Below are 9,879 nucleotides of genomic sequence, written 5' to 3' on the forward strand. Positions count from 1 at the left end.
GGCCTTTCATTGGGCCAAGGTGACTGCCGAGGATCTTGGAGAAGGCATCCAAGCTTTTGCGATAGCCATGGCAGAGCTCATGGGTGTCGATGAGGTCGAGAGGGTTGGAGTTCCACAGGGGGCGCCACCGCTGGGAAAGGAGGGTTGTCCGCGCCCCATATTTGATTGGGAGGAGGGAGATGATGACTCTCAACATATCATCGGGGAGGCTGCTGATTAAGTCTAGCCTGCTGGAGTCACTTGCGGTTCTAGCTCGCCCCACCTCCACTTGTTGGCAGCCCTGTTCTCCACCTTTGGAGTCTCCTTGTCAGTGGCGCTTTCTGATAGAAATGGGAGTACAGGGAATATTTAGTTAAAATAGGGCAATAGAAAAGTGTATTGGTAACTAGAAGTTATTAGGTAGGAATATAGTAAGATAAGGGAATAACAATTGCTTGCTTAAATACTACACAATTCATTTGACAATGATGGGTAAGTCAACATATGCAGATAGTTGAAAAGAAAACTTACTTCGAACAAAGTCTGGATGAATGATATTGTCGGGGAAGTTAGCATATATCTCATGACTAGGCCCATTTATGTGCAGTGCAATTTTAGTGCCAGCTTTCAGTACATAAAACTTTGCAATTTGATTCCAAAAGCCAGTGCCAAAATAGGAGTCACCACGTTCATCAAGTCTTACAGTAGCAACGATAGTAAATCCATGGTTTGTGTGCAGTATGACATTTGTGGAGCCTTGGTGTATGTAAAGGGAAAAATTGTGCGCTACATAATCTGTTGCATAGCGAGGGATGTCCTGCCGAAAATGGTAGGATTGTTAAAGAAAATATGCAAATATGCAAATATGTGCCCAAATTGAAAGAACTGTACAGTAGTTGAAATCGAAGGACAAAAGTCTATAATTAAACAGATAGGGTAAACATGATGTCATGGAAATATGAGAGTAATCGAAAGAACAATACATCATTAATTTTCCTAATATAGAAAGAAGAGGGGGGAAATCCCCTTTGACATATATGGGGCATGTGGCACCATTTATCCATATGTAGCAATATTTAGAATATGTTCAGGAAACTAGCCCATGCCAACCGATTTAGGGTGAGATTGAACATACTGCGCACGTCCTCATGTTATCTGGTACGATGAGATGGAATCTCTGGCGGCGGTCACCAAGTCCTAAAGTGTCAGTGCACTATACATTCTATGAATGAAAGAAAACCCTCAAATCAGCTCGAATAAAAATGAATTCACGGCGATTTCCGCCGGGTGATTAAAGGAGGCAGATGAACTGGGATAAGAGATGAGATAATATCTCGTTAAATTAGTTACCTTGTCGTCCATGAGAAAGAACCGTCAGTGCGGCAGATTCCCCAAAGGAGCGGAGCTGGGTCGACCGCGAGCAGCGTCGAGAAAGTCGATGGCGATAGGCGGCGGCAAGCGGAAGTGGCGAAATGCGGTGGGCTTTGCCGGCAGCCTGGCGGCGGTGGCAGGCATCGAGCGAAGTGTTTATCGCCGTGATAGGCGGTGCCATGGCATAGATGCGAAGGAGCTTGTGCAGGTGTGAATGGGGAACGTACCGGAGGGGCCGAGGGGGTGGCGGCGGGGTCAGGGTTTTTGTGACGTGGGGATAGTGAGGGTTTTCTTTTTTCTTTTTTTAATGGGTGGTGAGGGTTATCTGTCCCACAAACAATTTTGGGGGCGACGGTTTGCTAGAGCGAACCGTGTGTGATTTACACAGCAGGCAAAATGATAGTCATTACACATGGTTCCAATTTTGGGAACCGTGTGTGATTGACGTACTACCTCCGTCCTGGTTTATTGGTCCCCCGTTGTAATTTTTACCAAAATATGGTGCAATATTTAACATACTCAGACATAGATAATAAGCGTACACGTACCTAAGCATAGTGCAACCATAAGTACATAGTTCAACTATCATTAAGCATACTCAAGCGTACATAGTTTGATCCATCCCACATCTCATCTCACATGCGGCTGGCACGATCCTGAAGCTTCTCTAGGTACTTGGCGTAGGCGCCGTGCGCCACCCTGCGACAATACTTCTGCTTGAAGGAGCCAACGGCACGTCCTCTTGCATGCGCCAGAACACTTAGATATGCGTCATGAATCTTGTGATTGCAAAATGGGCATCCATAGCCGTCGTTCCAGGTCCTAATACGCCTGTTATGCATTCCCACATAAATCTCCCTCAGGATTCGCCTGTTGTACCTCCTCTGGGCATCTTCATCCTCGCTGTCCACATCATCAGACAACACCTATACATATAGTAAAACAAATTTGGCATCAAATCACCGATTACATGCCGTGAAGTAGGATTAGGAATTTATGGCTATTTATTTATACATATGCAGAGATTATGGTTCGATTATTAAGCACAGTCGTCTATGTACAGACCAATCTTGAAGAAAATAATGGCACAAACATATGTAGGTCATTCAAAATCAATTGTCAAGTCCTCGCTAGGAATTATTAGCACGAACACTAACATACTGGGATTACTAGCAGAAATCATTTGCACAGATGAAACAACTAATCACTTATCACCTATACCATTCAAACAATCAATACACTACACAGATCTAACGAAACTTACTCAGATTTCATGGATTGGGAGAACATAACCACAGGATTTCTATTCCAAAAAGCGGAAGCAGGAGTAACCAGAGAAACCCTATGATCTATTTGACACCTAAATGGGTATAGATAACTAACCAGCTATCCGTCGTCATCGGAGTCGTCGCCGGAGTGGTCGTCGGAGTCATCGCCGGAGTGATTGTCAGAGTCGGTGTGGAACTCCGCCTCCGGCTGTGGAAGCTCGACGCCGTCGACGACGTCAGGGTGCAGCGATAACTCGTTGGCGGTGACGGCAGCCTCTGTCTCCATCTCCATGCTGTGCTCCGGTGCTTTAGCAGCCCTGGCGTCACCACTCCCTCCAATGGGGCGCTTCAGCGGCATCCTCATACACTGACGGCTTTGAGGACTGAGAGCGGCGTCGAGGATGCAAGCGGAGAGAGAGGATTGTGTGTGTGTAGCGAGGATTGGGTGTGCGGCCGCTCAGGCGCACCATTAATATGGAGTAGTGGGAGTTGTGGGATAGAGGCGGGCGGCGGTCAAACTGATGGCTCGCCTCCCAGTGAGCCTGTGCACTGGACTGCTGGCATGCCTACCAAAGTTTCACACAGCTACTCACACGCCTCCCGATGACACTGCGCAGCGAGCACGCCTCCGTCAATTCACACACCTGCACGCACGCCTCCCCGTCTGCCTGTGTGGCGGACTGCTCGCATCCGTCCCGTCAACTCACGCCTGCTCGCACGCCACACGGGTCGTGCAGCGGCACGTATATTGTTTTTCTATTTGGATGATTAATGCTGCCGCTGTATTGCTTAACTGAAGCATGGCACGTATCCATTGTTGGTCTAACGCTCACGGTTCGAATAAATAATCCGTTTGGGATATTGGTTCCAAATTATTAATAATCTCCCGTCTGTAATTAGATAAAGATTACATCAAAACTGGTCTCAAATTTGACAAAAAAGTACAATGCCACTTTGTATTGGTGTCCATATGACAACACGATAAGTTTCATGAACTTCAAATAAATTTTGGATGTACTGGAATTTAAAAATCAAAATTCTCAATGCTTGAAATTTGTTGCGTGGGGAGTAAACATGCACCCAGTGAGACACATGTGTTTTTGCAATCCATTTAGGTGCAATGTCACGTGTGCATGTAGCTCAAATTTGATTTTTGCACATTATACCCACAGAAAATCAATCAATCAATGTACTAAAACGTCTAAATGATCTCTGTAATTTTTTTGAAATTAGAACGTCCCTCCTTTGGTAATATGTATGCTCACCGCGGGATAATTAATTTAACATGCATCGTAGTTGCGGTGGATTCATGGTGTGTGTGTGTGTGGGTGTGTGTGTCAGGACCCCGATTCTAAGTCACACCGTTCTAGCCTGTAACACCTCATATCACTTTGCAGCCTTACGCACGGTATTCCCACGGGTGTCGCCTTACCATGGCCCGGGACCGTTTGTGCCTTTTGGCTCACGTATATGATAGTGTCGCTAGCATCCATATGACAGAGAACCCGGGCTGACATGACTAGTCGTGAACCCAAAGTGGCACTAACTTACGGGGACAGGCATACATGAGTCAACATCGAGCATGTCGGTCAGCAGCGTGCGAATCCGGGCTGTAGCACTGGGCTCAGGACTTCAGGAACCCGGGCTGTAGCAGGCTAGGCAGGACTCCGGATGTCACCGCGTGACATTTCCCCGAAGGGACATACACAGGAACGAAGTGAATCATATGCCGGCCAGCCAAGTGTTCCGGAGCAGTAGTGCTGGGCTAGCAGGACTCCGGTGAACCGGGCTTAGTGGACTACTATGGCTCATGGAAGCACAAGACTACATTTCCCCATAAGAGAGGCTACCAAGGATAAACAACTAGGTTGTCGGATCCCACACATACCAAGCATTTCAATCATACACACAATATGCTCGATATGTGTAAATACAACATGGCATCACAACATAACTCTACGACTCAAGTATTTATTCATTAGGCTCCGAGGAGCAAGATATTACAAACATAGGTCTCATGACCCAACATTCAGAGCATACAAGTCAAAGCACATGCGGAGGCATAACATGTCTGAGTACAGACATCTACAAATGAAAAAGGCTGAGAAGCCTGACTATCTACCAGATCCTGCCGAGGGCACAAGATCGTAGTTGAGGTATCAACCTAAACGTCGAACTCCACACGGAACTACTAGCGAGACTGACGTCTCTCTGCAAAACATAAAATAAGCAAACGTGAGTACAAATGTACCCAGCAAGACTTACATCAGAACTATCTACATATGCATCGGTATCAACAAAGGGGGTGGTGGAGTTTAACTGCAGCAAGCCAGCTTTGACTCGGTGGCTATCCTAACTACGACTGCAAGTAACTCTTTTGAGGTGGCGCACATGAGTCCACATATTCACCATATCAATACACCACTATGGATTCGCTCCCGTCTCCCTACGAGAACGCCATCCATAGCACTCACGCTTATCTTGCGCATTTTAGAGTATCCACTTTCACTTGTCTATGAACTGTTATAGGCAACCCAGAAGTCCTTTACCGCAGACACAGCTATTCGAATAGATGATGTTAACCCTGCAGGGGTGTACTTCGTCACACACGCTCTCACCACTTACCGCCGTTTACACGACATGTACTCGGTAACCTTCAAGCGGAAGCCCAGCGAGGGTGTCGGCCACAGCCTACCAAAACACTCAAGTCTCTAGTCCAGGTTTATTGCCTATTCAGGTTCCATCCGCAGGGAGTCCGGCCGAGGTTTCCACATACGGCCCTGAACGATGTGTGCAGGGTTCCTGAGACACCAAACGGGCGCCCGGTACACTATGCCACGAGCCTACCGCATCACAGCCCACCCCTCGGGTCAGCGCTGCCCACGGCCTCCAGCATACTACAAACACCAGAAACTACTTGCAACTCCTGGACAGAGGACAAGGGTGATTAAGAAGCCGAGAGGGTCCATTGGTTTCGGGCCTAATGCGTGGTAGTAACTGTATCATGGATCACAAACACAGAACTCAGTTCATGAGGACGGCTTCAATGAGACAACCCACCATGTACTCCTACATGGCCTCTCACCGCTACCTTTACCAAATCGTGTTCACACACTTAGCTCACACACAGTAGGACATGTTCACACAACTCCAATTCATCCCCGATGAATCCGACCTGACACAACTCTAAGCAATAGCAGGCATGACAAACAAGCATGAATGAGTAGGCACATCAGGGCTCAAACAACTCCTACTCATGCTAGTGGGTTTCATCTATTTACTGTGGCAATGACAGGTCATGCAGAGGATAAGGGGTTCAACTACCGCAGCAAGTAACAGATGAATCGTTGTTTTCCTAATGCAGTAAAAGAGCGCAGGAGCGAGAGAGTGGGATTGTATCAGAATGAACAAGGGGGTTTGCTTGCCTGGCACTTCTGAAGATATTATAGTTCTTCATCGGTGTCATCGAACTCATTGTCGGAATCACGGCTATCGAGAGGGGACAAGTACCGGCAATAGAGAGAAAACACAATCAATGCAATGCAACAATATGATGTATGGTCTTGACATGTCAAGAATGTTATGATTTACACTAATGCATCTAGCAACAGTTTAAATGAAGTCCATATGAACTAAGGGTTCATATGCAAACTCCAAATTTAGCATTTAAAATGTCATTATCATGTTTTCACCTATACAGCAGGTATAACTTAGTTTGACATGCATGAAAATGATACAGATGGATAGATTGCATTTTTCTGATAATTTTTCATATATAATTTGTTTCATTTGGAGTTATGGTTGAATTTCTATGAATTTTAGAAGTTTTGGGTATTTTGTGGAATTCCTGATTAATAATAAATCCGGAAAATGTAATACTGCGTCAGCATTGCGTCATTGTGACGTCAGTAGGTCAACAGGGGTTGGTCCGGGTCTAACCTGAGCCGTGGGACCCACACGTCAATGTAACAGGGCAAGAAAAGAGGCTGACCAGTGGGGCCAAGTCAACGGCCACGTCAGCGTAGTCAAACTAACACGTGGGGCCACTGGACTTAGATTAATTCTAACTTATTTTGTTACCTTGTTAATTAAACCGGTGGGGCCCGACTGTCAGTGTCACTAGATGTTAAATAACTAGGCTGTTAGCGGCTAATGACTTTGCCACGTCAGCGTCACCGGAGGTATGCCGGCGGCGACCAAAAACGCGGCAGAGGTACACTGGAGGGGCTCGGGTTTCGCCTATGATGCACTGTTCGGTGCACCCTTTGGCCCTACGGAGAGCTGGCACGATGGCGCGTCGGATGGTGGTGGTCTCCGGGCCTGGGGTGGCCGGAGTCGACGGCGGCGGGCTCGGTTGCGGCCGCCGGAGTTCGGGGGTGCACGGGGTTGCGGCTACGGTGCATGGGAGGAGGAACTGATGGGCACTACGGGCTCCTGGGAGTGCACTCAGTGCAGTGACGCGCTCGGTTTATACGGAGGCGAACCAAAACGACGACAGCGACAAGTCCGGCGCCGGTGAGGTCTTGGTGTCGACGGAAACGAGGGCTACGATGAGCTAATGGACATGGGAGTAGATGGGATTGGTAGAGGAGCTCACGGCGGGTGCAGAGGTGGCCTCGGCGTGCTCGGGGACGTCCTCGTTGCTGCGAATCGAGCAGCAGCGATCGCCGGCCATGGCGGTGAAGACGGCGGTGATGGTGTGGCTTCGGGGCACCCGGCGTCGCGTGCATCGGCGTAGAGCTTCATGGATCCGAGGCGGAGCTTGTGGGCTAGCTGGAAGGCCGCGGGGATGCTGGTGGCCGCGGTGGTGGCGAGCGGCGTCGACGGCAGCACTCGGTGGCGCTGCGGAAGCGAGCAGAGGAGGGAGAGGGAGTCCTGGGAGAGAGGGGAGAGGTGCAAGGGGTTGAGGGGAGTGCGTGGCGCCCTCGGGTGCCTCCAGCGGCGAGCAGGTAAGCAGGAGGTGGCCGACGACTGGCAGATAGCTGCGTGGGCTGGGCTTCACAACAACTGGGCCGAGGTGGGGCGCCAGGTAAGTGGGCCTGAGTTCTATCTCCCTCTCTATGTTAATAATTTGTTCTGTTTTCTATTTTTGCTATTATGTTTTGATTTAGTTCAAAGACCAAACCATTTTCAAAATTCATGAAAATAATTGTGTAAACTAAATGGACTTATCCAAAGCTACACAACAATTTCCAGAATTATTGAACATATATTTATTATATAACAAATATAGATCCAATTCAAATATTTATTGGATTAATTCAAAGGCCCAAAATAAATATGTCAAACCTTCCAAAAATATTGGTTTGAATTTTATTCTTGCCAATATTTTTCAAGGTTTAACAGGAACATTTTCTTAGGCTTCTTTGAGAAGATTTTAATGTTGATCATTTTTAAAAGGTTTCTGAGGCTTTGAAAATTCCTCAATTCAAATTTCATTTGAATTTAAACATGATGCATGGAGGCAAGAAAAATCAAGCAAGGGCTGATCTGGGGCTGTGACAGTGTGCGTCTGGGGGTGGCGTGTGGCTCGCTGTACATTGCGAGTTGTGAGCCACCGTGTGGGTTGGCCATTTTTTTAGGCAGGCTGGTGCCACATCAGAGTCGTGAAATCGTTATTTAAAACATTACACAACCCTTTCATACATAAATGTTTTGGCCACATGCAGTCGATGGTTGTCCTACACGACACTCGATACTCGCGTGTGACGCTTTCTATGGACCCGCGAGGTCGTCATCCATCACTTTGCCGAACAGCCGGCAATGAGGTTAATTTGACCAGCAAGGTAGAATCTTTTTTGTTTGTGTTATGGTGGTATATAGTACGCATCGAAGAGGTGGGAGGGGACTAGCATATATACTATACGTATGCGTCCGTGAACAAGTACACCTCACCCAGTGTCGGGACTTTTTGGTTACCGAGGCACGTGCCACATCAAAATTGTGAAATTCGTTATTCAAACATCACACAACATCTTTTTGGGCCACATTCATATATATCCTAGATAGGACACTCACGTGTGACTCTTCCATCTGTGGGCCCACGAGGCCATCGTCGATGCATGCATGCATGCATCACTTTGACCTACATCGGGAGAGGTTAATTAATTTCACCATCGATGATGATTCTTTTGGGTTGTACATATATTACGGCAGGAGCATATTGTATGCGGTGAAGAGGGGGGAAGGGGACCATCATATGTAGTGTGCTTGATATGAACCTCGCTCTGTGTGGGTGCATGGTTTACGGTTTTTCAGGCATGTGGCACATCAAAGTTGTGCATTTTTGGTATTCAACATATATATGTTTGGCCCACATGCAAAGTGGTGGTGGTTGTCCTCTCGCACCTACTTAAGCGGTGGTGGTTGTCCTCTAGCACCTACTTAAGCGGTTATCAGCGATATCGATGCTTTCCATCTGTGGGCCCGCTTGGTCCATCACTTCTTTTTGCCTGCCAACAAGAGAGGTTAATTTGACTTAGGAGGGGATTATTATTTTTGCTCTGGGATGACATGCACGATACACTTTGAGCACACACATGCATGTGTACGCATGAATCCCTCCCATCTAGTCGAAGTGGCTAGTACAACGACACCATCATGAACCAATCTCGCTCTGTGTGGGGAGCTAGTGTACGATTTTTGACACACGCGCCAGATCAATGTTGTGTATTCAAACATGCATGCACGCATCACCTCCATACATATGCATGTAGTGGTTGCCTTCGAATGATACAGTCCCTCGCGTGGTTATCGGCGACAAGCCTATATATTCGTGGGCCCACCTGGACATCCATGATCACCTTGACCAACAATAAGATAGGTTACCATGTCCGATTCTTCATTTGGTTCGTGTCATCATAGTATAGGTCATGGTGAGATTCTGACCTAATTAAGTTTGAGCGCATATACTATGCACCCATGCATGCATATATGAATCCCCGTCGTTGGCTTGAAGTGTGGTGTAACAAACATATGCATCGTCAACCTAACCCTCTCTCAGTGTGGGGATTTCTAGTTCGAAATCACGGTGCCACATCAAAGTTGTTCATTGTTACTCAAAAACACACATCTCCATACATATGTTTGGGCCACACGCATGCAGTGGTTGTCTTCGGGGACTAGCTACTTGCGTGATTATTGGAGAGCTAGCCCATCTCCGGGGTCGCATGGACGGCCATCACATTGACCAACAACAAGAGAGAGGTTGTACGACCAAGGTGGGTTATTCTTGGACCGTTTTACGATCCATGTTGGTGAG

This window comes from Triticum aestivum, chromosome 4D (assembly GCF_018294505.1).
Source record: "Triticum aestivum cultivar Chinese Spring chromosome 4D, IWGSC CS RefSeq v2.1, whole genome shotgun sequence".
NCBI classification, from domain to species: domain Eukaryota; kingdom Viridiplantae; phylum Streptophyta; class Magnoliopsida; order Poales; family Poaceae; genus Triticum; species Triticum aestivum.